The sequence below is a fragment of the Bos taurus genome, chromosome 7 (genome assembly GCF_002263795.3).
Source record: "Bos taurus isolate L1 Dominette 01449 registration number 42190680 breed Hereford chromosome 7, ARS-UCD2.0, whole genome shotgun sequence".
NCBI lineage: Eukaryota > Metazoa > Chordata > Mammalia > Artiodactyla > Bovidae > Bos > Bos taurus.
The window spans coordinates 3,893,837-3,921,278 of record NC_037334.1 but is presented as its reverse complement, the minus strand read 5'-3'; the positions used below and the strand labels follow the sequence as shown (position 1 = coordinate 3,921,278).

The 27,442-nt window shown below is 48.0% G+C and overlaps 1 protein-coding gene across 6 annotated transcripts in view; it reads left to right on the top strand.

Moving 5' to 3' along the window:
- The first annotated feature begins 8,012 nt into the window (after positions 1-8,012).
- Positions 8,013-27,442, top strand: part of GATAD2A (GATA zinc finger domain containing 2A) — a 98,465-nt gene continuing 79,035 nt past the window's right edge. For 2 of the 6 annotated variants that reach the window (XM_024994028.2, XM_005208434.5), the window contains exons 1-2: positions 8,200-8,359; positions 24,744-24,803. The gene's annotated coding sequence lies outside the window, so the exon portion shown is untranslated. Of the gene's footprint in view, positions 8,360-22,080; positions 22,320-24,743; positions 24,804-27,442 lie in introns of those variants that run through there. The other 4 variants (XM_005208433.5, NM_001103090.3, XM_010806523.4 and 1 more) reach the window with 4 other exon arrangements.

Here is a 27,442-nt window from a genome sequence, read left to right as displayed (position 1 = left end):
CTCTTGTCCATGCTTCGGCAACAGCCCAGAAGAGAATTCTCATAAAGAGGACCAGGACCTTGGTGAGCAGATGTGTGAGAGGCTGACTTGCTGCAGGAAGCAGCAGAGCCTGGCAGGGTCTGGGTGGGAGCCAAAGTCAGGGAACCTTGAGGCTGCTTCCCTGCAGACTGGCATGGAGGCCTTAATATGGAGGCAGGAAGCAGCTGGGCAGTGACAAAGAAACTTCCCTCACAAAGACACGTGAGTGACCCACAGGACATGGCCTGTGACTGCCCAGAGCTCCCTGAGGACTCCTGAATTCCACTCAAGACATGAGATGGGGCGCCACCTGCTCTTCCACTGGAGTTTAGAAACTGCTTAAGTGCAGCGGCAGAGAAGGCAATGGCACCCCACTCCAGTACTCTTGCCTGGAAAATCCCATGGATGGAGGAGCCTGGTGGGCTGCAGTCCATGGGGTTGCTAAAAGTCAGACACCGACTGAGCAACTTCACTTTCACTTTTCACTTTCATGTACTGGAGAAGGAAATGGCAACCCACTCCAGTGTTCTTGCCTGGAGAATCCAAGGGACGGGGGAGCCTGGTGGGCTGCCGTCTATGGGGTCGCACAGAGTCGGACACGACTGAAGCGACTTAGCAGCAGCTAAGTGCAGCGGATCTCTGTGGACTTTGAGATTCAGGCTGGCTCTGCCAGGGGATTGGCTCAGCTCTTGCCTTGATGCCAAGCTTGCTCAAGTCATACCCTCTCTGCACTCTGCATTTGGGAAATTGAAGATGGACTAGCTGATTGCTTAACTTCCTCTCAGTTCTAACAGTTCTTAACACTCGATTATCTACATGAAGATGTGAAGGGGAGAGATGAGCAGGCATTCAGAAAAAGCGGATGACACAGGCATTCATAGTTCGAGCATTGTGTGTGTGTATTTTTATTTTTGGCCGCACCACGTGGCATGTGGGATCTTAACTCTCCGACCAGAGATCAAACCCTGCAGTGGAAGCATGGAGTCTTAAACACTGGACCATCAGGAACGTCTCCACTGTGCGTATATTAAATGTGTGCACGTATCTATTATAAGTATTAGTATTTTGAATAATGTAGTTCTGTCCTTTGGGAATGTATTATCTAGTGGAGAGAGAGAGAAAGAGAAAAAAAGAAAGAGAGGGAGGGAGAGAAGGACGAGAGAGGAGGAAAAGGAGGGAGGAAGAGAAGGAAAGAGGGAAAGGCAAGCCAGCCTACATACTCTCTGTAGTGACTTAATGTAAAATGTACAAAAATGAGGATTATAAACAGAAAATGTTAGTTACCAATATGCTTATTGCCCTAGTAGGTGGAAAGACTATGAAAGTCTGAGATTTTGTTCAGAATTGGAATTTAAACCTAGGTTCTGGTTTTCTTTATTTGTGACCCTAGCTGAATAAAAACCCTTGAGCCTCAATTTTCTCCCCTCCAAAATGGGGCAGTGTACCTTGATCTCATACAACTTCCGGGAAGCGGAGAGGCAATCAGGGAGGCAGAAGCTGGCTCAGACGGGGCAACATGCCCAGCCAGCCCCATTCAAGCTATGAACCACGTGCTACTGATTTTAAGTTTGCCAGAATATTAACAGATGTTCTTAGGAAAAAGGGCTTCCCTGGTGGCTCAGCTGGTAATGAATCTGCCTGCAATGCAGGAGACCTGGGTTTGACTCCTGGGGCGGGAAGACCCCCCTGGAGAAATGAACAGCTACCCGCTCCAGTCTTCTGGCCTGGAGAATTCCATGGACAGAGGAGCCTGGCAGTCCATGGGGTCACAAAGAGTCGGGCACGACTGGGTGACCTTCACTTTCACTTTAGGAAAAAAGGAAACATCACATGCTCAAGGAGGGTTGTAATATAACATAACAACATGTATTAACAATATTAAAGGCTTAGCCAAATTCTCTGGCTGAAAAAAGTTTGTTTGTTTTTTTTTTTAAGCAGGGAAAATCATCATAAAATCTCTACTGATATTTTGAGTCATTCTTTTTTAAGACTGTTCTTTTTTTGATGTGGACTATTTTTAAAGTTTTTATTAAATTTGTTACAATATTGCTTCTGTTGGTTTTTTGGCAGCAAGCCAAGCGGGATCTTAGCTCCCTGACCAGGGATTGAACCTGCACTCCCTGCATTGGAAGGTGTAGTGTTAACCACGGAACCACCAGGAAAAGTCCCTTGAGTCATTCTGATGTCCCCTGGAATTCAATGTGGAAAATTTTGCATTAATCAATGTAAGATAGCATTCTTGAAGAAAGCATCCAGGAAGAAACTATAGCGAAAAGAAGGGGCAAGTAGAGGGCTTAAAACATTAAGTCAGGATTCAATCTTTACCTTTGATGATGGAGATCATTAAAAAAATTTTTTTTTCTTCCTGATTTATATAAGCAATGCAATACAGTCTCTGTAAAAATCAGAGTATTTTGAGTAGGGTGTCACGTGGTCCATGATTTAAGAGAAATTAGTCCGACAGTTTGCACACGGTAGTCCAGGCATCTGTGGTAGAAATGGAAATTGCAAAGAGTAGATAGAAAAAGGAGGGCTTCCACAGTGGTCCAGCGGTTAAGAATCCGCCAGCCAATGCATAGGACACGGCTTCTCCCCCCGCAACTCCCCAGCCCCGCATAGTCCAGGCGCTATTTGACTTTCTCTTAGGGAATCAGGGAGACATCATAGGCCAACATCTTGATTTAGTGGTGTCTATTTCTCTCTGGATACAGGGATTGACTGTTTTTTTTTTTTTTAATTGAAGTATAGTTGATTTACAGGGCTCCCCAGGTACTGCTTGTACTGCAGGACTTCCCTGGTAGCTCAGACGGTAAAGCGTCTGCCTACAATGCGGGAGACCCGGATTCGATCCCTGGGTCAGGAAGATCCCCTGGAGAAGGAAACGGCAACCAACTCCAGTATTCATGCCTGGAAAATCCCATGGACCTAGGAGCCTGGTGGGCTACAATCCATGGGGTCGCAAAGAGTTGGACACGACAGAGAGACTTCACTTCACTTCACTTCACTTCCAGGTACTGCTAGTGGTAAAGAACTCGCCTGCCAATGCAGGAGACATAAGAGACACAGGTGCGATCCCTGGGTTGGGAAGATCCCCAGAAGGAGGGCACGGCAGCCCAATGTGACTTAGCACAGCCCAGAACACACAGTTGACTTACAATGTTGCATTACTTTCAGGTATACAGCAAAGTGATTCAGTTATACATATACATACCTATGTATCTTTTTTTTTCAGATTCTTTTCCTTAAAGGTTATTATAGAATATTGAGTATAGTTTCCTGTGCTATACAGTAGGCCCTTGTTGTTTATCTATTTTACATATACTAGAGTTAAACTGGGCTTCCACAAACTAAATAAAAAAAAAAGACAAAAAGAAATACATTTTTTTAAATGAAAAAAAAAAAAATAGGGCTTCCATGGTGGCTCAAATGGTAAAGAATCTGCCTGCAATGCAGGAGACCCTGGCTCAATTCCTGGGTTGGGAAGATCCCCTGGAGGAGGGCATGGCAATCCACTTCAGTATTCTTGCCTAGAGAATCCCATGGACAGAGGAGCCTGGCGGGCTGCAGTTCACAGGGTTGCACAGAATAGCAGCAGCAGGAGTTTCAAATTCAGTGTCTGGGACTAAGATATTCCTAACTTATCCCTCCCCAAAGGAACTGACTTATTACCACCCTATCCCCGGGAGAATCAAAGCTGATTCCAGTGGACTGGCCGAATGATGCATGTTTCTGTAGACTAGCAACTCAGATATGTGAATCTCATGCGTGTGTGTGTGCTAAGTCGATTCACTTGTGTCTGACTCTTTGTGACCCTATGGAGGCCTGCGAGGCCTCTCTGTCCATGGGATTCTCCAGGCAAGAATACTGCGGTGGGTTGCCATGCCCTCCTCCAGGGGATCTTCCTGATGCAGGGATGGAAACTGAGTCGCTCATGTCTCCTGCACGGGCAGGCGGGCTCTTTAACACTAGCTTTACCACCTGGGCTTCCCAGGTGGACTTCATAGTGCTTGGCAAACCCAAATGAATTAGGCAATCCAAGAATCCTAGGAGGCAATGATGGAGGGGTGTGCACCTGTGTGCTCCTGAACTGCCACAATCACTGAGCCACACTTGTGGGCTTTGATTTTTGTGCTTAGTACCCTTTCTACTCACGGTCAGCTGGTACTCTTCCTTGTCCAGGACCACGACCCCAAGAGAAGGTCTCTGCAGGGTGGCAGCTCCCCAGGTCCTCGGTTTTCTAACTACTGCCGAGGCCTTGCTCCCTCGCCGCTTGTGCACTCACCTGGCTCAGTTCCCATTTCCCCTATTTGGATGTGAATGTCACTTAGCCAGTTTGCCCACATGATTTCCCAGATCCAGGAAGGGACACGCCTTGATGCAGAAAGATGCAATCACTGCTACCAGTGTGGAAAGGAAAGCCCATGCTTGGTATGAGTTGAGTGCTCTTCTTTTTTAATATCAGAAGCTGTGCTCCTGTCATCCATTTCGGTGGGTCATTTCACTCTCTCCAACGAATGCCATTTGCCTTTGCCTCTGATTCTTCAAAGATATAATTTTCCAGCCAAATAGGACTCTTGTTTATGCTTAGAATTCCAGATTTCATTGACATCTCTTAATTCAACCAATATTTCCTCCTCCAGGCAATGCTTTTTTTTTTCCCCTTTCTCCAGAGAATCTGAGAAATTCTGTGCATTCTTAAAATAAAAAGGTGAGATGTAATTATATGTCCTGACATTTCCAGGGATCAATCTGGAAATTACATAGAGTAGCTCTGAAATATTAATAACCTCACTTCATTTGCAATTTCCCTTTGATAAAGTTAATTTAGGTAGCCTTGACCCTGGTCAAGGCCCCCACTTGCCCTTTGCTCTTGAGTCTGGGGACTCTATTAGAACTATTTTCAGAAGCTTCTCACAATTGCCTGAGACAGAGGTTAGGCCCAGGGAATTCTGGGTTCTTCCACAACTCTGCCTTGCACAATGGATCAGGGGCACAGGTCTCCCTCCTTCTCATCTTTCCTGCACAGAGGCCAAAACAGATTAAGACGATGCAAGTTTAGGATTCAGCCGTCAAGTGCCAGTGGGATGTGAACAAGTCACAGTTGCCCTCTGGGCCTCTCAGTTTCTCCTGTATAAAATGAAGGGGTTGGACAATGAACTGCTCTTTGATCCCAGTTCAATTCAGAACTATAAAAGCACTGAGGGATTACTTAAATGAATAAGGCTGTATTCTTGCTCTCAGAAAGCATCCTGGTTAGTGACTGGAATGAAACAAAAAGCTCCCAAGTCCTATTGCACACCAGGTACCACACAAGGCACTTGGAGCTCACAAACCTCAGTGCAACCTGTAGAGAACTGGTGTTCCCTTTTTTGATATGGCTAAGGGAAGTAACTTGGAGTAGGAAATGGTAACCCACTCCAGTATTCTTGCCTGGAGAATCCCATGGCCAGAGGAGCCTGGGGGATTACAGCCCATGGGATCACAAAGAGTTGGACACGACTGAGCGACTAAGCATGCATGCACGGGAAGTAACTGGCCTAGCTAGAGAGTGACAGGTGTGGGTTCGAGCCCAGCTCTGCCAGTCACCATAGTCCAAGGGTTTACTGTCCACCCAGACTGCTTTAGACACTTGTAGAATGTGGCAATGGCAACCCACTCCAGTTCTCTTGCCTGGAAAATCCCATAGACGGAGGAGCTTGGTAGGCTGCAGTCCATGGGGTCGTTACGAGTCGGATACAACTGAACGACTTCACTTTCACTTTTCACTTTCATGCATTGGAGAAGGAAATGGCAACCCACTCCAGTGTTCTTGCCTGGAGAATCACAGGGATGGCAGAGCCTGGTGGGCTGCTGTCTATGGGGTCACACAGAGTCAGACACGACTGAAGCGACTTAGCAGCAGAATGTGGCAAGTGCTACAACAGAGGTACAAACAAGGCACCCTGGGAACACGGTGTCTTCATGTTTCCAGAAGTTTCCCTTCCTAGCCAAGGATTCTGTCAGCCTTACCACTTAGGTCCAGGCTGAGCTCACTCAGGGAATCAGGCCCCACAGGGCTCTCTGCCAAGCCTCCCATCACTTTCTCAGCATTTATTTTTTACTTTTCTCCCAGGAATGTCAGCTCACTTGTAACAATAACAATAATCCTTTCTACAAGGGAACAGTGGTTCAAGGTTTATAAAGCACTTTCACATCCATTATTTCATTTAATCACTTCCTCCTCTACATTCCTAGAACCTATTCTTGGTATCTCTTTAGTGTAACACTCTGCCTTGTCCAATAGGCCTATTTCCCTTTATTGTGTTCATACTGGCTCCCAAGTTCCATACTGTAGTTGAGGTATCCCAGCGTCTTGCATATTTCTGTGCATAGGTCGGTGGGGGTGGGGTGGGGTGGGGGCGATAACAGTTTGACATATTGAATCCTCAGAGTGTTGTGGATCTTTCTCGTGGCTGCCTTCTTCACCCCTTCAATTCAATGGATGTCTGGCTGCATGCAAAGGGTCTAACTGGGCTCCTTGGGGATAAATCAGGGGAGGAGTTCACAAGGGCTGAGGGAAGACAGAGGTGAAAGCCTCAGACACCTGGTAGGCCATGGTGATGCTACAGCAGAGTTTAGTTACTGCTTAGTTTTGTCTGGGGACAGGTGAGAAAAAGGACTGCTTCTTGGAAGGGTCCCACTCAGTAGAGCAGAAAAGTGGAAATGAACAGCCCAATAGGGGACAGAATTAGGAAGCGCCACAGATTCGACCCTTGGGAAAGAACTGACAGCTGCTTGGAAAAATTCTCATAAAAAAAGAAAAAAGGGAAGGAGAGCTAAATGGATAACTCTTCTAGGGCAGAGGAGTCAAATGGTTGCAGTTCTTAGGAAAAGAGGAACTCTTTCTCCAACACTCAAACAGTGCTTAGAAAAAGCACAGGGAGCACAACTCCTCGGCAATTATTGAGTAAAAAGGATGAGGCGCCATCAGTTTCCTGCAATTTCTCTCTGGAGAGAGGAAGGGTGCTTTAAGTTCCAAGTTTCTCCTCTGGTGGAAGGAAGGACTTGCAAGTTATGAATTTCCCAAGTTATCTTCAGAAGTGAAGGCCAAGGACATGCAACCCCCACTGGCCCTCAGACCAGGGAGGAAGAAGGCCAGTGGCCACCACTAGGGCTCAGAAAAGAGGCAGGGTATGTTCACTAAATATTCTCCAGGAAAGGCAGAGGGCCTCCAAATTGTCCTTAGTAAAGGGGACAGGGGCCCGAATCCCTACAAGTTTTCTTAGAACACAATCATTCTTATCCTGGCAATTCTCAGAAAAGTGGGCAAAGCAAGAATCGCTAAAACTCTTCTCAGAAGAGGGGCCAGGGGTAAGATTCCTCAAAGTTCTCCTCAGAAGAGGGTCGAACCCGTGACTCTAGTCAGAAGAGAGCCCAGGGCAACGAATCCCCTAGGGAACAAGAGCTGGCCACAGTTCGCCCAGAGTCCTTAGAGCGCGCCTCATGCGGCCCCGCCCACTGCCCGGCGTAACCGCTCCACGCCCGGCCGGCCTAAGCCGCCTCCGGTGCATTGTGGGTGGGGCGCCCCTGCTGAGCACTGCGGGGAACCCCCTGCCCAGACAGTTGTCGGCCGCCGGGTAGCCGGGCAGAACCCCCCGCCAGTGTCCGAGCAGCCGACCACGGATTGACTCGTCCTCACGCCCCGCCCTCGCGGTGTTCCTGCCCCGAAGCTAAAGCCCCGCCCCCGAAGAGCCCTCACTGGACCTGAGGTCCGCTCCACTCTCCCATTGGCAAATCGCATGTCATTCATCTTGTCCCGCCTCCTCGGGCCCGCCCAAGCTCCCGGCGCGATCCCGAGGGCCAGCCGGCCCGTATGCTCATTGGCCGCCGAATGCTGTCCGTCACTAGGCTGGCCACACCCTCTCCGGGGTGCGGATCCCGGGAACCCTGGCCGGACCTCATTGGCCTGCGGCGCCGCCACTCGGTGAGACGTGCCTCAACCCGGAAGTGTGAGAGGCGAAATCTGCCTAGCAACCGGGGAAGCCGGGCTGCGAAGCGGGCAATTTCAGTGTGAGACGGAGCGGCGAGACCAAGCGGCGGCTTCGAGCGCGGCGCGGCGGCTCCTCCCGCCCGGGGTCAGCGCCCCGGCGCGCGCACGCGCACCCCCGCTGCCCGAACGCGCTCCGCGCCGCCCGCGCAGTCAGTCGGTCGATCGTCCGTCGTCCTGTCGCCGCCGCGGGCGCCGCCGCGGGCGCCACCTGAGGGAGCTGCCGCCGCGAGACCCGAGCGGACGGGATCCGACCCTGCCACCCGAGGCCGTCTGGGGCCCAGCAGCCGCCCGCAGAGGCGCCGAGCAACTTCGGTGAGTGAGGGGCGGACGCCGCTGGTGGCGGGTCCCCGGCTTCCGGTGCCCCGGGCTTCTCTGGGGCTTCCGCTTCTCCGAGGGGGCCGCTTCCATGCGTGGACCCTCTTGTCTGGGGGAACCTGCTTCTCTAAGGGACCCTGCCTCTCTGAGGGGAGCCTCCCTTCCCTGAGGGTGCCCCATCTCTTTGAGGGACCTCCTGCTTCGTTAAGGGGCCCGTTTTCTGAGGGCCCCGCGTCTCTGAGGCACCTCCTCTGAACTTCTCTAAGGGGACCCCTGCTTCTCCGAGCGGTTGCTTTTTATGTGGGACCGTCTCCTTTTCTGGGACCGACCCCCATCTTCGCTGAGGGGCCGCCACTTCTCTGAGGAGATACCCCTGTTTCTAGGGGACCCTGCCCCTCAGTTCTCTGGGGGACCCCCACCTCTTTAAGGAGAACCCTGCTTCTCGGAGCTGTTGTCCCACTGTGTACTGTGTTCCTTTTTTGCCCTTGCTTTTTTGAGGCGTCCCCTACTTTTCATAGGTTCCCCTTCCTCCCTACCTTTCCGCGTTGCTCTCCCTGCTTCTCTGTCCCCAGTTCTTTGGGTGGCCTCCCCCTTGGCTCCCCTCAACTAATCTGAGGTGTTCCTGCTTCTGTCAGAATCCTTCTTGGAGGTGTTCCCCACTTTTTTGAGTTGTCCCCACTTTTGATGGGACCCCTAACTTTTTGATGAGTACCTCCATTTTCCTGAGGGGCCCACTACTCCAAAGTGCTCGTATTAATGACTGGATCCTCATTTGTCTGAAGAAATGTTCCCCACTTTTCCAAAACAGTTTCCATTTTGTGGGGACTCCTGCTAATCTATGGGTGCCGCAGTGTTTGGAGGGGTCCCTGGCTTCTCCAGAGGTTCTCCTCCTAAAATGAAATGTCCCACTTTATTAGGCTCCTCACATCCCTGAAGTGTGCCTCCACTCTTTCAAGATACCCTCTCTCTGATTGAAGAGGGAATGAGTTTCTTCACTTCTCTGAAGGGTCCCCCTCCATTCCCAGGGGTTCTCCTTCCACTTGCCTGAGGACATTTCCCCTTTCCTAAGGTTTCCCTCCTGATTCTTTAATGCAAAAACTCTTCCTTCACTTTTCCTTTGAGACCCCAACTTCAGACCCCTGTTTCTGTTTTTGGTACTCAACTTCTGTTCTGGAAGGAGAGATCAGAAATATGCCCCTCCCACTTTCAGTCTTCTTTCTGGCCAGATTAGGGGTATTCTCTGAATTTTTACCTCAGCTTCAGAGGACCTGGAGGGAAATTGTGGCTGGAAGGGAAATTGGGAGACAGGCAAAAAACAAAACGCTGTTTTCTCTTATCCTTTAAGGCCTGCTAGATTTGGGGGAGCAAGAGCTGTTGTCAAATGACAATTGTGGTTACTCCATGTTTGAGTTATGGGGCCACTACAGTGTGGTCAGGCCAGTGCAGAGACAGGACGGACAGGGCTGGAGCACTGTACCCCATTATCACACCTTCATGTTGTGGGACTGACCCACTTCCTGTCCCATCCTCAGTCCTCCTCTGCACGCTAGAACTCACCCCCACCCCTGCAAAAGGAGAAGAAAAAAAAAAAACAACGCTCATTCAGGTCTTCCTGCTGTGTTTTCTCTCCTGAGGTCGATTCATTTACCCCTTGATCTCTAGTGGATCTTCAGTTTGTGGGACACTCTGGTTTGAAAGGCAAGGCAAGAAGCAGGAAATGGGTCACCTTCGATCAAGGGAGGAAGGGAGGCAGAGAACAGGGGATTTGAATTCATTTCTCTAAGTTAGGTGACTTCAGCTTGGCTCAAAGGAAGTTTTTACGTGGCTTTTACAAATCTCATGTGTACTTTATTTTAGTGGCCCACCCTGGATTCCAAGTTCACTCCAGTAGCTAATTTTATCTGTTTTGCCAAACGCAGAGCTCTCTGGAGCCCAAGTTGATGAATGCTGGCATTGAGAGATGGTCCAAAGGACAGGAATGAACTCAATTTGAAACCTGAGTAACTTGTAACCACTTCGTGTCCATGCACAAGTCTCAGGCTAAAAACGTGGGGAGAAATGTTCCTGGAGTTCCGAAATACAGGCTGAACTTGTTTGGTTTAGCATTTCAACCAGCTCTTCCCTCTGACTGCTAGAACTGCAGTTCACTTTACAGTTTGACTTAAGACTGTCTCTCTCCTGTTCATTTCCATCTGGGTCTTGCTTAATTTGCGTCCTTTGTGAAGACTCCTGCCGAGGCTATAATTTGAGTTCTAAATCTGTCGGTGGACCATGTGGACACAAGTTTCAACTCGAGCTATTTTCTTCTGTGGAGAAGGGCTTGGAGAGTTTCCTGGGCCCTCTGCTCCTGCAGTAGTCAAGTCCAGGCAGGAAGCTGCCCCAGACCTGGTTGCTTCTCTGCTGCCTCTTCCTGGTCAGCTGTAGGCACTGCCCTGAAGGGAAAAGGAAGATGGTGGGGAACTCAGGGCTTAAGATGTCCTGAGATAGGGCAGAGAAGTGCTGGCACATGTTTATTATTTGAAATGAAACCCACAGGACCAGCAGGGTTAGGGAAGGGGGAGCTTTGAAGTCAGAAGGACCTGATTCAGATTCTGGGCCTGTCCTTCCTAGCTGTGTGGCCTTAGATAAGTTTTGGCACAAGATTAGCACATTACTAAATATTTGAGGGGGGTCACATCTCCGTGAATATGTGTGAAGGTGCCTACAGATGGGAAGTGCTTCCTAGATGTGTGAATGAATGAATCTGGGATAATGAGCCGGAGGCAGCCAGCGCAGCATCTAGCACGTGGTTGGTGTGCAGTAAAGGTTGGGTGTTGTGCTCAGGAGACTATGGTTCTGGCCTGGACTCCCCGACCAGGAAGCATTTGATATTTTGCCAAGGCTAAATATGCCTGAAGAGCAAAGAGAAAGAAACTTGTCTCTTGCAAAATCCACTGCCTATCTGGGTCTAGCATTTTTCCACGTTCAGATAGCAGTTGTGAGATAGATTGGCTTTGTGGCAGGGGTTTGTGTTTGCCTTGGCCTTGCTTTCTCCCTCTGTAAAACGGGGTAACCTGTGAGTTAAGGACAAGGAGATATATTACTATAATTAGACCACAGGCCGGATAGAAGATTATTACAAACTTGAATTGTAGGAAGAAAAGGAAGGTGAACCATATAGGATCCTAGGCCAGATTTTGGGACCGCTTTACTGAAGGATATGCAACCCGATAAGTGATCTCTTCTTATATTAGAACCTTGGAAGACAAACCATTCTTTTTGGGTAATGGATCAGATTTGGGGACAAAAGACTGCAAACGTGATGTACAAAGGCATTTGTTGCCACACAATAATAGTACATTGAGTGTGTAGCGTAGTGCCCGTGAGATCAGAATTCACCTTGAGGTCCCAAATATCCAGAGAACTGTGGAGGTGCTAACTCAGCCTCTGTGGATGGGGACTGGAATGAATGGGCAGGACACTTTTTTTTTCTGAGAAGCTGTTTTTCTTAGCAATTAGTGAAAGCCTTAAAATTGGGCCTGATGAGTTGGGCTCAGCCTTTTTCACTTATTCATGTGGGGACAGATGGCACTTGTCTCTGATAGCTACACCCTGGGTTGCAGGGGAATAGTGAGTGAGAAATCTGAGCTAGGCCTCCACTGCATTGCTCCCAAGTTAGAAGAAAAGGGTTCCCTCCAAAAAATATCCCCTCTCCCTTCCTCTGCCCTCCACTCCCCCTCTCCCTCTCTTTTTCATACACACACAGTGAATTTAACTGTTGAAGCTCAGAAATATCTGCCAGTCTTAAATTTGTCTTAATTATCTTAAGGACATTTATTCCATTATATGGGAAAAGAGCAAAGTTTATTATTTTTAAAATATAAAACACAAGGTTAAGAACTTTAAAGGGATTATTATCCCTTCTGAAATTATGTCTCTTATGTACCACAGACTTCACTTTGGTGGATGGTGGCGCCACCATCTCATCTCTTTTATCTAACAGGAAGTTTTTTAAACCTTTTTTTTTTTGAATTGAAAGATCCTTACAGCAATAAAAACCCTTGGATAGTTAGAAATGATATTGATCTAGGTACATTCATTAGATGTAATGTAACGTGGTTATCCGTTGGTAGGCTGCTCTAAAAGGCATGTGGGTCCCAACACTGCCCAGCTTCTAACTCTGGATGATAAACTGTTGATTTATGTAACTGAAATAGCTGGGGAAGTCAGGATTTCCTTCCTGTTGGAGACAGCACTGGGGGGCATTAAATCCCTGCGGGATTTTGATGATAAGAAAGAAGCTGACCTCTTTCGAAATTGGAAACTATTCTATGGAGTTGTTCTATTCAAATGAATGGATGTTGTTATTTTGAATTTCTAGTTTTAAGTTTGACATTATCCTCTCTGCACACTGTCTGCCTTTGTCTATATGGGTGTGTTGCTTGGATATGAATTTATCCCTCCAAACTGGCATATAAGGGACGTTTGAACACTCAAGTAAGGGCTTAACTTGCTACGAGTTTTCCTGTGTGGCCCTAAGGTAGGGTTTTTGTTTTTTAATGTAACTTAAATTGAATTGGAAAATAGAAAGTGTTAGATCTTCTGGCTGGTATAACTTCCTATGCCAGCAGATAATTCAGCAATAAGTGGGCGCCAGTGATGCACCAGGCACACCATGCTCGGTGCTGGAAGTCTGGCAGTGAGCTGGCTAGAGAGATGCAGTCAGGCCTCTAGGACCTTAAGTCCTGGTCAGAGACAAATAAATGAACGACTATCTCAGGGCTTCTCTGAGAATATCCCTGGATGTTGAGACTTTGGGGTAGGGTTTCTTGAAGGTTTGGAAGTGAAACCTTACTACCCTTCTAATTTCCTCACTGGACTCTTTTTTTCTGTTTCCTCCCTCTGAAAGAAGGCAGAAATTATGGTGTTTTCCCAGTTGATTGTTGGCTTTTGGCACTAGTTGATCCAGGATGACTGGGGCTATAGTCTTGGAGAAACAAAAGGGATTCTGGAACGGTTATTTCCCAGAGCATTTTCAGCTTTGCTTCTCCTGAAGCTAGTGGCAATGTGTTTTTGGAATCCCGTGGTATTTCTTCATGGCAGTGCCTATTATGCAAAGAGATGCATGCATGCATGCTAAGTTGCTTCAGTCTTGTCCAACTCTGTGCGACCCTATGGACTGTAGCCCACCAGGCTCCTCTGTCCGTGGGATTCTCCAGGCAAGAATACTGGAGTGGGCAGCAGTGCCCTTCTCCAGGGGATCTTCCCAATCCAGGGACTGAACCCATGTCTCTTCTCTCTCCTGCACTGGCAGGCAGGTTCTTTACCACTAGTGCCACCTGGGAAGCCCAGATATGCAAAGAGATACACAACTCTAAATGTCCTCTTGCGTCATTTGGAATCTCTTAAAAAAAATCAGACAAGGGTAGTACTTGGCTGTTGTTTATGGCAATGGAAAGGTGAGTTTCGAAGAGCTAAGTTGCTTTATCTTGTAGTATTCTTGGCGGAGTTCCCTCTGCCCTACGGTTCCTTCTTATACTGGGACTGGGGAAGCACTAGTTTGATTTTCCTGTGTTGTGGTCCAGATTTGATGTTAGTCCACGTAGAGCAATCATGTGACAGGTGTTTTTCTTAAGTAAGTGTATTTGTGAGGGGTGGAGCCAGAGAGCAGGGGTGGATACTCATTCAGGGCCCAGGTTCCAGGGGAGAGGGAGCATATTACAAGGAGTTCCTGGTAGTCTTCTTTTCCTTTCTCTCCACCCAAGTACTGACTTCTGAGGTGAAGAGGAAAGCGGAGGCCGGAAGTGGGCGTGGACAAGTATTGCAACTGTGCACGTGATCAGACTCCCACCTCTGGGCTCTGCTGCCCTTGGGAAGTGGATGCTTGCTCTCTCTTCACTTCCTGTTCCCCGCCCTCCAGGCTGCGTTCTTAGGCTCCAGTGTGAGCATAGAAAACATGTTAGGCTCTCACTTTTTGCTCAGTAAGCTGCTCTGTCAGAGCTGGGAGCTAGTGGACCTACACTTAGCAGGGCTGGGGGCCCAGCTCATGTACCCACAGATTCAGGACTGTCTGGCAGGGTGGTTAACAGGACAGTTTCCTGTTGCATTATCACAAGGTTCCCTGCAGTAGCTTGCCTGCAAAAGGCTGCTCTGGAGATGTGTATAGAACTTACGGAAGCGACAGTAGATAGGTCCTTCTGCAAGAGTGTGTTCTTGGATAATCGTTTGCTGTTATTTGTCTTTACTGCTTGGTAAAAAGTGCCATGGGAGGCCCTGTGTGCAATAGAAACTTTAGAGCCAGAAGGCCAGATTCTGCCACTTGCTGGCTCTGTGCCCTTAGGAAAGTGGCCTAACATTGGAGCCTCAGTCTCTTCATTTGCTGGTGGGGATGGTAAGCACGAAGCAAGCAGCCAGACTGTTGTAGGTGCTTAGTAAAGGTAGCTTCCTGGGTGGTTCAGTGGTAAAGAATCCGCCTGCCAAAACAGGCGATCCCCTGGAGGAGGAAATGGCAACCCACTTCAGTATTGTTGCCTGAAAAATCCCATGGACAGAGGAGCCTGGCAGGCTACAGTCCATGGGGTCGCAAAGAGTCAAACACGACTTAGCAACTAAAGAACAACAGTAAAGGTAATTGTTATAGAAGCATACCAAGGCTGGCTATTCCTCTTGAGGTTGGCACCCGATAGCTACCAATGGCAGTTAACACTGCCTAAGAGCAAACCAGTCCATGTTGGGGCCACAGGCTGCTGTTTATGACTGAGGGCCAGTGATCTAGAGCAGCAGTTCTCAATTTTTTTGGCACCAGGGGCTGGTTTCATGGAGGACCGGAGGGAAGGAGGAGGGTTCTGGGATGATTCCGGCGCGTTACATTTATTGTGCACTTTGTTTCTGTTGGTACATCGGCTCCACCTCAGATCATCAGGCATTCCCAGAGGCTGGGGACCCCTGAGCTGGAGGGTCCTGGATTGGCTGGTTTTTCCCAATGGGTTCCCTTAGTTCACTGTAGCCTTAGACTGCCCCTGCTGCTGCTGCCACCACCGCTGCATCACCTTGGTATATCCTGTGGACTTGCCGTGCCTTCTGAAGCATGACAGGGTGACTAGGAAAAAGGCTCAAACTTACACACTATGCGCCTGCAGTATGTTACAGTAAAACCCTTACCTTCGAGTGTGATGGGAGTGCTCATTTAACTTGTTAAGGGTTAGGCGCCTGGCTGGATACAGTGGCCCTCATATGCTGCTAGGAAAAGAGAGGTTCCTGAACTGGAAAGTGCAGCAAAATGCTGCAACTGGAATGTGGAAGGAGGGATGGATTGGAGAGCCTGCAAGGGAAGGGGAAATGTGGAGAGCTCCTTTTTAGGTGACTGGGCATTCACGGGAGAGGAACAGCATGGGCATCATCAAGCACCTGGATGTGAAAAACAGTCTGGTGAATTCTCTTGACCTGAGGTGGTTATGCTCACTTAAAAATCAGTTTGAATGGAGCACCTTTGGCAAGAAAAGCTCAGTCACCTTCAAAAGTAGAGAGTCTTATAAAATGTGTCATAGTAGGATTCAAGATTGAACTATAAAGTTGTATTTAAATTGACCTCTGAATAAGTATTTTCAATCAGAAACCGGTGGTGGCTAGTGAAATCAGACTGTACAGACTGTCTTTGTAATAGTATGCAGTCTACATGGAGGACAGATAATGGGGACTGCTTCTGATTTTTCTTTTAACATTTATATATTTCAGCTGCACTGAGTGTTAGTTGCAGCACGCAGGAGCTTTAGTTGTGGCATGTGGAATCTAGTGCCCTGACCAGGAATAGAACCTGGGCTCCCTGCACTGGGAGCGCAGTCTTAGCCACTGGACCACCAGGAAAGTCCCTGTTTTTGAATGTTTTCTTTTCTTTGAGAATTGTCATTAAAATTTATTTTAAAAACTGTATTGATTTATTTTTGACTGTGCTGGGTCCTCATTGCCGCACAGACTTTTCTCCAGTTGTGGTGAGTGGGGCTGTGCTCTAGTTGCAGTGCCCTGGCATCTCACTGCGGAAGGCGGGTTCTGGACACGCGGGACAACTTCGGGAGTTGTGGCATGTTGTCTCGGTGGTTGCAGCTCCCGGGCTCTAGAGTGCGGACTCAGTAGTTGCAGTGCACCGGGTTAGTTGCTCTGTGGCATGTGGCATCTTCCTGAGTCAGGGCTTGAACCTGCGTCCCTTGCATTGACAAGTGGCTTCTCTACTACTGAGCCACTAGGGAAGCCCTAAGCTGGTCTAAAATTCTTAACATGCAGAACAGTTTTTTAACTTGCATGACATTTTCAAGGTTTAGGCTTTATATTTTATATTTATAGAGATTTCAAGTTTATTTTTATCCTCTTAAAGTATCTATACTGAAGGTTGATTTTTAAAAAATTTTATTTTTTATTGAAGGATAATTGCTTTACAGGATTTTTGTTGTTTTCTGTCAAACCTCAACATGAATCAGCCATAGGTATACATCTGTCCCCTTCCTTTTGAACCTCCCTCCCATCTCCCACCCCATCTCACTCCTCTAGGTTGATACAGAGCCCCTGTTTGAGTTTCCTGAACCATACAGCAAATCCTCATTGTCTATATATTTTACATATGGTGAAGGTTGATTTTTGACCCAAATTTGAAGAAAAGATTTTACTGGTCTCAAACCAGGAGTTGGTAAAATTGTAGGCTTGACTAGGTCAGCATGGAATAGGGCAAGCTGTGAGGGAGAAAACTAGAAAGACCCACCTCATGTATTTTCTATAGTAAAATGCTGGGCACCAGTGGAGGCGGCAAGTACTCATCCTATTAGGAAAACTTTGGGAGGAATGTTTTCCTCCTTCCTATGTCAGGTTGGAAGATCAGCCATTTAATAACTGGGAGATGGAGGTATGAACTGGATACTAAGGTTTTAAAGTATGTTTGTCTTCATGTCTAAACCAAGGATGTTTATTAGCAAATGAATGATGTGACTAACAGTTTCTTTGTTAAGCGGGTTTGAATAGATTTATTTCTAGACTTAAGACTGTCATATAGCACTTTTTTTTTTTTTTTCCTGGTCGTCTTCTGATTTTTTTCCCTTTTAATTCTTTAATTCATAGAAAACATGGTTCACTGACTAACTTTTCAAAGACTTAAAATAGATCTAAATTAGGTGTGCTTTTTTTTTTTGTCAGCCATGTATAGACACAAAAGAGATACTCCTTGCCAACTGGTGACACATGCAGATGAAGACAGAGTGGGAGATACACTTCCGGTTCACGGGTCACAGTGATACTTCTTAGCAGTTTGTATTTAACCCTTGAGGGAAGCACTTGTGCTCAGAACCCTGTAATAGAGGGGTATCATCAGGGTCACAGAGACTAACACACGGAGCCTGAACTCTATGTTGCATTGACACGAAGTGCTCAGAGTCGTGGTTAGAAAGGATATTCAAACACGTGTTGACAAGGCGGCTCATCTCCAGAGAGCTGCACTTCAGAGAGCTTTCCTGGGATGAGGCAAACAGGAGCTGATATCTCCCACAAACTCCAAGACTAGTGTAAAAGTGTTGTGATTGTTTTTATTTTTTTATTTTTTGTGATTGTTTTTAAACAGTGACATTTGTGGTAGCAGCTGTAATGTGTTGGGAGTCTTGTATTTTTCTTAAAGTACATCCTCTTTAACTCTTTTCTGGTCCTTGAAGAACGTACAAAAAATATCAACGTACTAGGGAAATGAAATTCACATAGAAACGAATCTTTTCCTTTCCCAACCCAATTGCTTTGTAATCTCACCATCTGAATATGAATTTGGGGTGAAATAAGAAACTTAAAAATAATCCTCTTAGAGACTGTGGTTATATTGTCTCTAAACTCAATGAAAATAGTTTTAGACTTTAGAGTACTAAAAATGCAAAGTGTGGAAAGCAGTCAGTGCTCTTTTGCTTTCTTTCTTTTTAAATAATCTTGTTTTTAACTATTTATGTCTGTGTTTATGTATTAATTTTTGGTGCACTGGGTCTTTGTTGCTGCACGCGGGCTTTCTCTAGTTGCGTTGAGCTAACTCCTCTCTGGTTGTGTTGCACTGGCTTCTCCTTGTGGCTTTTCTTTTGCAGAGCACAGGTTCCAGGGTTTGCGGGCCTCAGTAGTTGTGCACAGGATTAGCTGTCCCTCAGCATGTGGAACCGTCCCGGACCAGGGGTAGACTCTTAACCACCGGACACCAGGGAAGTCTAGTGCTCTTTGTCATAAGGGTGCCTTTTAAAAAATATGTATTTATTTTTTATTTGGCTGCACTGGGAGTTAGTTGCAGCATGTGGGAGCTAGTTCCTTGACCAGGGATCCAACCCGGGTCCCCTGCATTGGGAGCTCAGAGTCTTAGCCATTGGACCATGAGGGAAGTCCCTTTTTTTTTTTTTTAAACTTGAATGAACAACCTGTTTATTCTTTGGAGAGCTTCTTAGAATACAAGTTGGAGCTTAGTATCACTGTTTGATAGCGGCAATCTGAAAATTGGTTAAAGTCTTCATAACTAGGGCTGCTTAGCTTGTGAATTTAAGCATTCTGAGAGAGAAAGCCAACTAGAAAGTTTAAAGGATAATGAATCCACCCCTTTTCAGCCCTTTCTGCGCCGAAGCCACTCCAGGAGTAGCCAGCTCTGGCCCCTTGCCTCTGCTATTCTCGGTGCCTAGGATGTCCATCCATTAAGAGCTGGCTCAAATGTCACATCTGCAAAGATTTCCCAGAGCCCTTCCCAGGGAGGGGAGCAGTCCTTTCCTCTGTGAGTCCTGTCTTTCCTACAAATGCATTTTCTGCATTGAAATCATTCTGTGTCTTTCTGTGCCACCAGCCTGTGAACTTGTTGAGCTGGTGCCTCTAGGCTCCCCAGCCTACAAAATCCAGTTCTTGTTTATCACGTAAGACATCTTAAATTTTTGTCCAGCAGAAACTTCAATTTTCTGATTAAAACCCAAAAAGTACAGTACCTTAAACATTCAGTAGGTGATGCTACTCCTTTTCAGTTTCACACTATTTTGGAGCCTTTGATGAATTTCTGCTTTATAAATGAGGACACGAACATGGAATTTGGCCCAAATTTCTTTTCGTCAGTCCCTCTGTTGTACAGGAATTTAGCTCAGATGGTGTTTGGAAGTTTATCTAATAGTACATTAGAGCGATAATTAGAATATTTCTTCAGTGGTTAGGGTGGAAGGAGGGTTGGCTATTATTAGCAAGGATCTGAACGATATGAAGTGAATTTGGCAGAAAATTTTGTTTAACCTAATAACAGAAGTGTTTTTATGTTAACTGGCATCTATAAGTATTAAGTGACTGCCTGTTCTTAGGGCAGAGGGAAAAAACTTCAAGAGAAACATAGTTCTAGCCCTACTTGTCTCTTAGTGTTTTCAGTTTTAGAATGGCATCTGCAGGTGATTGCAGCATATTTCTTAATCACCAGCTGAACTGTTTGCTGTTTAGTCCAGTACTATGGCACAAGGCCTCAAAGCCAAGCAGCATCAGCATTCACCCACCTGAGCATCTGGGACTCCAAACAGGTCTGGATTCACCATCACTTTTTCCATCTACACACTTGGTCCTCTCTTCCTATCACCCTTTGCCAGCCAGAGAAGTTGGCACTATTCTTTGGAGGACCACCTGTCACTAATTCGCATCTCAGTCCATGGGGCCGTGTCATTACTGCGTCACAGCTGATGCCTTCCTCTTTAAAACAGGATGGTTGTCACCTGGGTGATTGACACAGGGTTTGCCAGCTCAGATTCTGGGATCCCTATGTCAGGCTCAAGTCTTGGATCTCCCACCTGACCACACTTTGCTGTGTCTGTATTTAATTAAGTAGGATTAATCACGACCCAGTTGAGGAGCAGTGAGGTAATATTTTGCTTGTATTGCTTTAATATACATCACCTGATTAATTGTTGAGTAAAGCAGTTCTCAAAATACAGAGCTGCCAAATTAGAGTGAAGATCATATTTGCTTTACCTTTGCCTCTGGGATCAGGGATTTTTCTGCATTCCTCTACCCAGTTACCTGTTTGAGAATAAAATGTTTTTGTTTGGTTTTTGAATTTGAACATTTAAATTTCTTTGTAGCAAAGCAAATTGTTGACAAAACTGGGTCAGGCAAGGTGTCTGCGGGCCAACAACTTGTATTTTGTATCATTTTTAGTTTGAGGAATGCTTCTCTTTTGGCCCTGGAGAGATTGTACCAGATATTGGCTTTAAGCCCTTGGAAGATTTTTTGGGTGGGTTGGGGGACGGGGGAGCCTGGTGGGCTGCTGTCTCTGGGGTAGCACAGAGTCTGACAGGACTGAGGTGACTTAGCAGCAGGGGGTGGAATCAGCAACAAAAAGTTGCCAGTTAGGTATGGAACTCACAATTAAAATGGGCTTTTTTGAACTTCTTATTGAGGGCGGGGGCGGGGGGGGGGTGTGAAACATGGCAGAAAACTTTTTATTTGTAAAACTTATTCTACATTGTTTTTAAAGTTTGGGGTCAAGACCAGTTGTGGGTCAGAATTATATTGATTCTCTTTGAAAAAATGAAGTAGAAAAATATCAGTACATTTCAAGTGGTAAAGGTATGTTTGGTGAAACTTTGTTTCACTTGATGAATATGTATCAGGATGTGTTAACTAGGTGTCTCATCCTGAATTATTTGTATAAATGCCATAAAAAGAGCTTCCCTGGGCTTCCCTGGTGGCTCAGAGGGTAAAGTGTCTGCCTGTAATGCAGGAGACCTGGGTTCGATCCCTGGGTCGGGAAGATCCCCTGGAGAAGGAAATGGCAACCCACTCCAGTATTCTTGCCTGGAGAATCCCATGGACAGAGAAACCTGGTAGACTTACAGTCCACGGGATCGCAGAGTCGATACGACTGAGCGACTTGACTTTCATAAAAAGAACTTGGGAAGGGCCTTTTTGGTGATTCTTCAGAACCTAACCTTGATATTGAGAGCTTCTTTTTTTTTTTTTTTTTTTTGAGAGCTTCTTGGAATACAAGATATTTTATTTTCCCTATTAAAATTGTATTTTGCTTTATGTAGTTGGATATCTCCAAAGCCCATCCTCTCGGGTTAGACTGTTTGCCGTGTTTCCTCCACGTCACTGCAGAGGGAAGGGCGCAGATTTGCTTTCTTGGGAGGTTTCACCTTCTCCTAGAGGCACGGGGCAGATTGGGAGGTAACTGGAGAAGGAAAGCAGTCATCTCTTAAGTGTTTTTAAGTGGGTGGGTCTGGCGCTTACTTTGTACAACTCTCTTTACTGAGCTGGAGGAATTATGGTTTTGCCGATCCCCTGGAGGGGAACTTCTGTGTGTCGACCCCGCGGGGGTGGCATTCGAACCTCGGTTTTCAGAAGCAGTTGCTGGATGTCTCGCAGCCCAGTTGGAGCGAGATCAGCAGTGAGCGCGCCGTGAGTCAGCCCTGGGCGCGGCCCGCTCGGCTGTGCCGCGCGGGTGAGCTGGCGACGACCCTTCGGCGCTGCTACAGGAGCCCGCCCGAGCCCTCGTGGGAAACCGGCGCACGGGGCAGGGCGTCCCGTGGAGGGCGGTCGGGAGGGGCGGTGCTTCCGGGGCGGTGCCGGTCAACTGACCCCGCCCACCAATACCAGGCCCCGCCCACAAACCGTCTAGCCCCGCCCAGCCGGGCGCGGGCGGGCGGCGTCGCCTTTAAGAGCTCCCCGGTGTTTTGGGGGCCGCGGGCCGGGCGCGCTGACCTGGTGCGCATGTCCCGGGCGGTGACGCCGGCGCCGGGCTCCATGTGTGCGGCCGAGGGGCGCATTATCTGGCCGGCGGCGCGGGCGGGCGGGCGGACCGGCGGAGCGAGCGCCGCGGGCCCGGGCGGCCCCACAGGCGGAGCGAGCGCGCGCGGCCAAGCGCCCCCAGCCCCTCGGCCGCCCGGCCCCGCAGGCGACCCTGACCCCGGCCCCGCGGCCCCTTGAATCCGCACACTGTCCTAGGGCCCGGCCGGCCCGCGGCCCGGTAAGTTCCGGACCAAACTTGGCGGGGGGCGGGGGCTGGGGTCAGGGCCGGGGTCGCGTGAGGGAGACTGGAGCGGCAGGGGCGGTGTGGGGTGGTCAGGGTCGGAAGGTCTGGGGGCTGTGAGGGACCCCGATGCGAGCGTGGAAAAGTGAGAGCGAGCGAGTTCTACTCCTTGTATTCCGGGAGCGTCCTCCTCGCGCTGCCCTGGAAAGTTCCGCGCTCCGACGCTGCCCGGGCACGTGGGGGCCGGGCCGGGCGGGGGTCCCAGAAAGTCGCGGCGTCGCCCCTCTTCCTCTTGCGCTTTCTCTGGGGGTCAGAGTCGGGGCCAGGTGCAGCTTCCGAGCGTCCGGGACGGGCATGGGGGCAGTGGCACGTGGGCGCGCGGGGCGGGGGTCCCGGGCGGGAGACGAGGGTCGCGGGCAGGCCGGGCCGCGGCGCTGAACCCCGCGGCGACGGCGACGGCGGCTGCGGATCCCGTGTCAGAATAAGAGTCCCCGCGCGCCCACGCCTGCAGGGCTGGCCCTCCCCCCGGCTCGCGCCCTTCCTGCCTGACCCCGGGGAGCCACGGGACCCTTCCCCCTCTCTGGGTTCCGGCCTTTCTCAGGGCCTTATACTTTAAATTTGCCTCTCCATCTAGGCGTTGGCTGTATTGATTTTTTTTTTCCCACCTGGAAAGGGTTGGCATCAGTGACTAGACAGCAGCAGCTGGCCTTTTAAAGGGATTATTGCCAAGAATCGGAATTGATCACTTCAACAAGGAAAGGCTTATGGGCAGGGCCCTAGCCTAGAGCGTGACTGACACTTGGTGTGTGTGTAAACACTGGGACCCAGAAATGAATGGGGACCCCTCCCTTAGGCACTGAATGGCTTGGGAAACCTGCGTGCACGTTTCTCCCTTGCCCTGGGAATTTTGCAGGGACTGCTTAATTTTGTGTATTTGACTCTACCTTTTTACGTGTGTGGTTCATCCTTATCTTTAGAGCTTTGGATTCTCTAGATCAAAGTCCGAGTGAGTCACTTGAGCCTTTAATTTTTCTCTCTTCCTTACCCTTTTACTTCTTTCAGTTTTCTCGGAGTACACAGTACTGGTTAAGTCTGTGGTTCTTGTGTGTCCATTTCACACAGTGACACCTTCTGGCTGTGGTAGCACAGAGAAACTGCCGGACAGACAGCCTTCTGTGCAGTTCCTTCAGTCTTGGACCTACTGTCCTGTTGATATTCTTTTTCTTCTGATAGTGGTTACAAGTTTTCTTTTAAGTTCAGTTCAATTCAGTCACTCAGTGATGTCCAACTCTTTCCGACCCCGTGGACTGCAACACGCCAGGCTTCTCTGTCCATCACCAACTCCTGGAGCTTCCTCAAATTCATGGCCACTAAGTTGGTGAGGCCATTGAACCATCTTATCCTCTGTCGTCCCCTTCTCCTCCTGCCTTCAATCTTGCGTGAAATGTTCGCTGGCACCAGAGTGGTGGTAGCTTGTTAGACCTGACAGCAAACTGTGGAGGAAAGATCAAACTGGCCCCGATTTGAGTGCCCACTGTATGCTAAGCTCAGTTCACAGACATATTATTTCAGTGTCACTAATAATCGGATTTGGGAAGGGAGAGTATAGTCTTCATTTTACAGGTGAGATAACTGGAGGCCAGGACTTCAGGAGGCCAGGCTGCTTGCCCAAGACTGCTGAGTAGTAGAGAGGTAGAGCTGGGCCTGCGCCTGCCCTGTGGGGCACCAGAGCCCAGGAATGCTCCCGTTTGCAAGCTGTGTATGAGGATTTTCTGGGAGCTCCCACAACACAAAGCCATGTACTTGTCCAAGCTCCGGTACACCTCTGCTTGGAGTTGGGGGATGATCTGGTAACTCTGTTTCTAGCCCTGCTTTGTCCTTGGAGAGCAGAGTTACCAGGTGGCTTTTAAGAACCAAGCCACAGAGTCACCCCATTGCTTCGCTTCTATAGCCTATAACTCAGAAAAGTTGGCCCTTTTTTGGAGGAAGCGGTTTAGATTGGGGATTTTGAGAGTGATCTGCTAGACCCTCTCCTCGCTAAGTCCCCCACCCTTCAGCTTTCATCCCCTCTGCTGCCCCTAAAATTCTGAAGCTGGTTTTTGCAGAGGATTGCCTGTCATCTTGGATGTGGTGTAGAGAATGGGATTAATGTATTAATGATTTGGATGCATTGTTATTTCCATTCAGATGACATCATTTTTTTTTTAAATGTCAAGTCATCTCTATTAATGCAGTATCATTTGGCAGATCCTACAATCTTATATTTTGATAGAGAGGAAAGAAATAATGCTGCTTTTGATAGAAAAAAATCCTGGAAGGATTTGTAGCAAGATGTCAACAAAATCTTTGGGTTAGGATTAGCAGTAGTTTTTTGTTTTAAACTTTTTGGTGTCTGTATTTTACTTTTTTTTTTTTTTTAAGAAAGAAGACTTTTAAGTATTGAATGATAAAGCATTTAAAAGGTTCCAGTTCTCAACTCTTGTAAGTAGTTTTTCTCACTTGTTTTGCATCACTTATTTTGTGACTTTGTGGCATTGCAAGTAGTGATTTCTCTATTGATTTATTCAATAAATATCAGAGTGCATACTGTGCCTCCGACACTGTGCTAGGAATCTCTCCCTGCTCAGTGGAGTTTACTGTGAGATTAATGGGAGAGCAATTGTAACAAATCTCATAAACTTGGGAAACTTAACACGGGCCAAGGATAGAAGGATGCTGTGAACTGGTAAGCAGGACTCGAGGGGGCCTCCTTCCTTCATCTGGGATCAGGGGACATGTAGGAGCTAAATAAGTGGAAAAGGGAGAGCATTTCTGGCAGAGAGAGTGTTTGGGATTGAAGGAAGATCAGTGTGGTTGGGGCAGAGAGAGACAAAAGGGCAGGTTCCAGGGCTGAGGGGGTCCGGAATTTGCCATAAGAGCAGCGGGACCCAGCTGAAGAGGGCAAGGCAAGGGCCAGTGTGATGAGGGTGCATTGAAGCTCACAGCTAGACCTCCTTGGGCCTGAGATCGCAGAGGACTAGAAGATGCACCTGAAGGACACGAGTGGGAGAGTAGTGAAGCTGTTTCTGAAATGTTGGCATTTTCTGGTGTTCTGTTGGGAGAAAATAAAAAATGACCAGCAGAGTCCTGAATGTGTCAGTTTCCGAGACGCAAAAGTGTAATACTCTTACTACTGAATCCAGTTAAGGACTGTCAGTGTGAGCATGTTAACCTCTGAAGGCATGGGCAACTCAAATACTTGTCTTGATAACTACCTGTTTGGACTTGGGGTGTTCCTGTGCCATCAAATGGAATGGACAAGACTGTTTTCCCTGGGCTTATTTTTTTCCCCCCAATAATTGAGATAATTTATGCTCATTGTAGAAAACCAGGAAGGTTATGAAACAGGGGAGTAGGTGAGGTCTTCATGAGCCGTCGTCCTGGGGTAATAGAGCATCGTTGGGATTTCCTTATAATAGTTGTCGGGTTGGGAAGTGCCGCAGAACCAGAAGAACGAGTTGGCAGTGTCATAGTTTGAGGCTTACAGAACTGTGCTGCCAGCTAAATGTGGTTGGTTGTTAGAATGGATGCTCTTGAGTTATATGAACTGTTTTAGGAGGTGAGTTAGTCAGTCTGGCTTCAGATTGCTATTTGTTCAGCTAATGAAACTTACTTCATGTGCCAACTGTGCAAAGCTACATCTTTGTCTTGAATTAGGAAGGCTGTGTGTAAAGAAGGTGGAGGTGAAAGGCAGGGGACCTGAAGAGGTGGCAGTGAGGTGGAAGGTGGTGAGACTGTTATTGGAAATGAGTAGCAGCTGGGGACCATCTTGCATACCTGTGGGTTTTGGCAAACGTGATGCAGGACTTTTTAGTCAAGAGGAGTGTCAGACCACAGGCTTCTTGCCCCTCCCCTTGCTTTCTAGGCTGTATTTGTGACCTCTTTTTTTGTCTGATGAAAATGTAGGTTAGTCTTTTAGAAGACAAAGAAACTTACTGTAATTGAAAACCTGCAGGTCGCCTTAGGAAGTGACTGGGAATCCTCTGGAACACTCCAGGGTATGTGAGAAAGGGTCTTTGCAGCTTCAGTGCACTGCATCCACTTTCTCGCTCTCAGACTTCACAGGGATACCTGTTTCACAGGTGAGTTTGACAGGGATCTTGCTTTCCTGTCCTGATCCCCAGTTCTTGGATTCCTTATGTGAAAGGACTGAAGATTTGATATGTGTCCGAGGAAATCTGAGGTAGAATGTGCTGGCTGGGGTGGGCTGTACCTGCAAGGGGGCTCTCAACAAAATTGAGGCAGGAGTTTAGAGGGAAGGTTTGATGAGGTTGTAAACTTTGAGGCTGTTTGGCCTCAGGTCCAGCCATAGCTGGGGGTGGGGTAGAGGGCAGAGGCGGAGTCGGAGGCAGCGTGGGATTGGAAAGAAAGTCTTCACTTGAGGCTGAAGAATCCTTCAGCTATTCTTGCTGTGTCTCCATCTCTACACTTGACACTACTTGACCTGCCTTGATGGCCAGGTCTTTTGATTTGAACCTTCAAACCTAATTCATCCTAAACGAGGTAATGCCTTTGAGCGCTCTCTAGTACTGCTGGATTACATGCTCATCCAGCTCCTCCTGTGGGGGGGGGGGGGGGGGGGGGGGGGCGGGGCAGGGTTCCCGGGCAGCAGGTCCCTTTAGAGGTGTCCTGGGCCAACCCTGGCTCTGCCTTAGGTTGGGTGTGGGCTCCACCCAGCCTCTTCGTAGTGACTTGACCTTGGTGAGCCTCATCCTCTGTTTCCCATTTCTTCTTCTCTTAAACATATTTATTTTAATTACTTTATTTGGCTGTGCCAGGTGTTCGTTGTGGCGTGGGAACTCTTAGTTTCCTGACCAGGGATCGACCCCGGGGCCCCTGCGTTCAGAGTCTTAGCCACTGGGCCGCCAGGAAAGTTCCCCGTGTTTCATTTCTGAAAAGGAGGAAGTATTGTCTCCCATGATGACTGAGTTGGAAGTGAGATAATAAATGCAAAGGGGCATAGTTTAGCACCTAGTGTGTACCTGCTCACACTCTCAGGGCCACTGAGTGTGCTCTTGTGGCTGCAATAGATGAGGCAGAGCTTAAAAGCTCATTGCGCTGCTTCTCACGTGTGGAGCACC